The sequence below is a fragment of the Otolemur garnettii genome, unplaced genomic scaffold, assembly GCF_000181295.1.
Source record: "Otolemur garnettii isolate 467f Iridium unplaced genomic scaffold, OtoGar3 scaffold00121, whole genome shotgun sequence".
Classification (NCBI taxonomy): Eukaryota; Metazoa; Chordata; class Mammalia; order Primates; family Galagidae; genus Otolemur; species Otolemur garnettii.
The window spans coordinates 3877377-3881314 of NW_003852516.1; positions in this window are offsets into that span (position 1 = coordinate 3877377).

Here is a 3938-nt window from a genome sequence, read left to right on the forward strand (position 1 = left end):
TGGGGAGACTACATAACCCAGGCTCCTTTGCGGCTGACCATGTCCACGTGACTTTGTTCTGGCCAATCGCGTGTGAGCAGAAGCGATGCTCAGCCCCTTCTAGTTCTGGTCCTGACTCCTTAATCTCGCCTCTGTTATGATTCCTGCCTCTTTGTCTCTGTCTCTGTTGCTCTCTCACTCTCATTCCCGGTCTCTGTCTGCTGATCACAGAGAAAACTAGTAAGAAAGATAGAACTAAGGCCAGGTGCTGTGGCTCACACCTGTAATCCCAACACTCTGGGAGGACAAGGTGGGATCACCTGAGCTCGTGAGTTAGAGACCAGTCTGAGCAAGAGCGAGACCCCATCTCTAAAAAGAAAAAGAGCCGGGCGTTTGTGGCGGGCACCTGCAGTCCCAGCTACCTGGGGGGGGGCTGAGGCAAGAGAATTGCTTAAGCCCAAGAGTTTGAGGTTGTTGTGAGCTGTGTCATCACAGCACTTTACCAAGGGTGACAAAGTAAGACTCTGTCTCAAAAAAAATAAATAAAAGTAGAACTATTAGATTCATGAGCCTGTGAATCTTCATGTAGAAGACCACCTACTGAATGCTAAATTTGACTCTTATGTGAGTTACTGAGGTTTGGGGTTGTTTGTTACAACACCTAGCACCAGACTGTGTTTATCTCCTAGTAAAGTTCGGCCTGGGTACATACTAGTACACTCCGGGCTATCATGTTTCTCTTCCCTTTGCTCTGACTGTTCTTTCAACCCAACATTCTCTCCTTCTGTATCTTTACCCATTAAAACCCTATGCATGCCTGGTGTCACCACACACCCATAATCCCAGCACTCTGGAAGGACAAGGCAGGTGGATCACCTGAGCTCAGGAGCCTGAGACCAACCTGAGCAAAGTAAAACCCTGTCTCTACTAAAAACAGAAAAAACTAGCTGGTGTTGCAGCAGGTGCCTATAGTCCCAGCTACTTGGGAGGCTGAGGCAAGAGGATCTTTTGAGGCTAAGAGTTTGAGGTTACTTGTGAGCTAGGATGACATGGCACTCTACCCAGAGTGACAGAGGGAGACTCTGTTTCAAAAAAAAAAAGGAAAGGAAAGAAAAAGAAAACCCTAGTTTAAATACCCCTTGTTTGAAACTTTGTTTCATAGCACAGTCTGAATAATCTTCCACTCTAAACTGTCACAGAAAGGTATTCCCTTATTCCACTTCCATAACTGTTTGTTGCTCAATAATACTTGTCAACAAATGAATGAATGAATGAATGAACGAGTGCATTTCATTTCCCCACAGGTTTGATAAATTCATTGTATGTAGGATCATGTCTCATTTATCTCTGGGCTTCTCAGTGACAGGTGTGGAACTTGGTCCATGGTCGTGACTCAATAATGTTTGTGGAATGGCTGAAGTGTTGTTGATCGTGATGCAGAGAGGTGGAATTTTTTATTTCTCAGGATGGGTGTTCATCACAGTTGTATAATTCCTCAAGTATTTAATCACTTTCGTAGTAGAAAATGTATCCTTCAACTTGACAGAAATTTTTTCTGTTGCAATTTCAAGCCTTCCATGATTCTTAGTTACCCTACAGTGGCAGCAGTTTTGAACAGGAATAGTTTCAATTCTTCTATTTCCATCTACCTGATATATTTATAGAAGGGATGGTCGTGATTCAACAGATTTAAATCAATACTGCTGTATTATTTCGGAAAAAGACACGGCTTTTAGACTTCATACATATATTCTTATGGTTTCTATAATTAGTCACAGATTTATGCTTGAATGGAGGTACAAAATTGGATCATCACCATTTGGGGGAGAATTATGGTGACAGCAATTAACAATTTTTGTCAGTTTGTTTTTTCTTAAGGAGGTGGCCAAAATAGGGAGGTGGTCAGCTATGGCTTTTCTACTGTATGTGGTTTTTTTGTCCAGCTTGCTGTCATCACTAACCTCACCGGCCTGACCCCTATAGCCATTTGAGTTTGTAAATCATTTTTACCCTAATATGAATCTGAAATTGAAAAATAGTAAAGTAAAAAGCAGGACTTTTTTATGTGGATGTCCACAGAGCTGTCATGTCTGATGCTGATATTCTATGAAATTGTTTATTTTCTTTTTTTGTTGTTGCAGTTTGGCCAGAGCTGGGTTTGAACTCACCACCCTCAATATGTGGGGCCGGCGCCCTACTCACAGGTGCCACCCTGAAATTGTTTATTTTCAAGAGGACCCAGCTGTGGTACACAGCCAGCTCGGAGTAATGCCCAGACATAGGTAACGTCAGGCTAGCTCCCAGGTGGCAGAGGCCAGTGTTCCTATTCTCAGAGGAAGACCAGGAGAGCATGCTGTCATCAAAGCCATAAAATCAAAACAAGAAGACAGAGGACTGGTTTAAACAACTGTGGCGGATAAACTTAGTTAGATGGGCCCACGAAGTTCATGTGGACTCTGCAACACTGAGTTTTTTGGAGACCTACAAGAATATGAAAAATTAACAGGGTTAAAACTAAAAATTCTGAGTTCCAGTTTCAGCTTTTTTGGGGGTAAAGCGATTTGACCTCAGAGGAGTTCACCCTCTTTTCTGAATCTTGGCTCTTTATGTCTGACTGTGTTGAACTTGATGCTTCCTGTAGCCCACGGGGAGACAGCAGGGTGCAGCCTATGGTTCTCACACTTGAGTGCCCAGCGGAATCGCCTGGAGGGTTTGCGAGCCCTCCCCCACCTCCAGAGGCAGTGGTTAAGGATGGGGCCTGAGACTTCGGGTTTCTAACCAGGGCCAGGCAAGGCTGCGGTTGTCGATGTGCCATCCCCAGGACTCTGTGAGTGAACCTCTCTATTGACAAAAGAGGAACAGATTCTGTCATCATCCAGATCTGGTCCCAAGTCCTGGCTGCACTTCCCAACTATCATCTCTTGAGAAAGTTAAAACTCTCAGAGACTCTGTGTTCCCCACTCTATGAAATTCAAAAGTTGGGGCTTTCCCAGCCCTCCGGTTTTGACAGCCCTGTTCATTCCCTACCTTCTTTGAAGCAATACTTTCTCCACAAATCAAATCCAATGCAGATTTTATTGAAATAGGTTTTTCCCCCTCCTGGGTGGTGGAATGGAAAAAATGCCTTATTGTGTAAACATTTAGCAAGTAGATGATTATTTCTAAAATTCTATAAACATTCTTTCCCTTCTTAATGTCTCTTCTCATCGGCCAACGTCCCGGCTTCCTTTTCTTCCTTCTTGGACAATTCCTTGTCCTGCTTTTTACCCCTGAAGTTTTGGAGACCTACAAGAATATGAAAAATTAACAGGGTTAAAACTAAAAATTCTGAGTCCTCTGCTCCTCTTTTCCTCGGCCTTTGTAAGCAGAGCAGTTGAGCTCTGGTGCTTCTGATGTATATTATGCTTCCGCTGCAACTCAAGATCACCAAACACCAGACCAGTCTCTCAGGTGATCAGAATTTGAACACTCTAGGTAACATTGGAGGGGTTTTAAAAGACGGGGACATCTTGCTTGTATCATACAACAACTTAGTAAAAATGTGTGCCTTTGTGAGTGTTGGAAGATTCAATGAGATGCCAAATGTTACATGCCTGGCTTAGTACCATACACATACCATGTTTCCCCCCAAATAAGACCTACCCCAAAAATAAGCCCTAGCAGGATTTCTATGCATTTGTTAAATATAAGCCCTATCTCATACTAAGACCTAGTGATAATAAGACCCTGCATTTCAGCACTGAGCGGTAAGGAAGACTAGAATACCTTTTATCTGCCACAGCTCCTTTCTCCGAGCCATTCCCACTGGTGCAGGTGTGCGGGTGGTAACCATGGTCGTCGCAGGCATCCTATTGTGCACGTGCAAATGGCTAGGGGAAAGGAGTTCACATATCACTAGCACCAGCCCCACCAACAAGGTCAGCTCCCCCTGTCAGGTTCCAGAAGAAGATGACTTAACT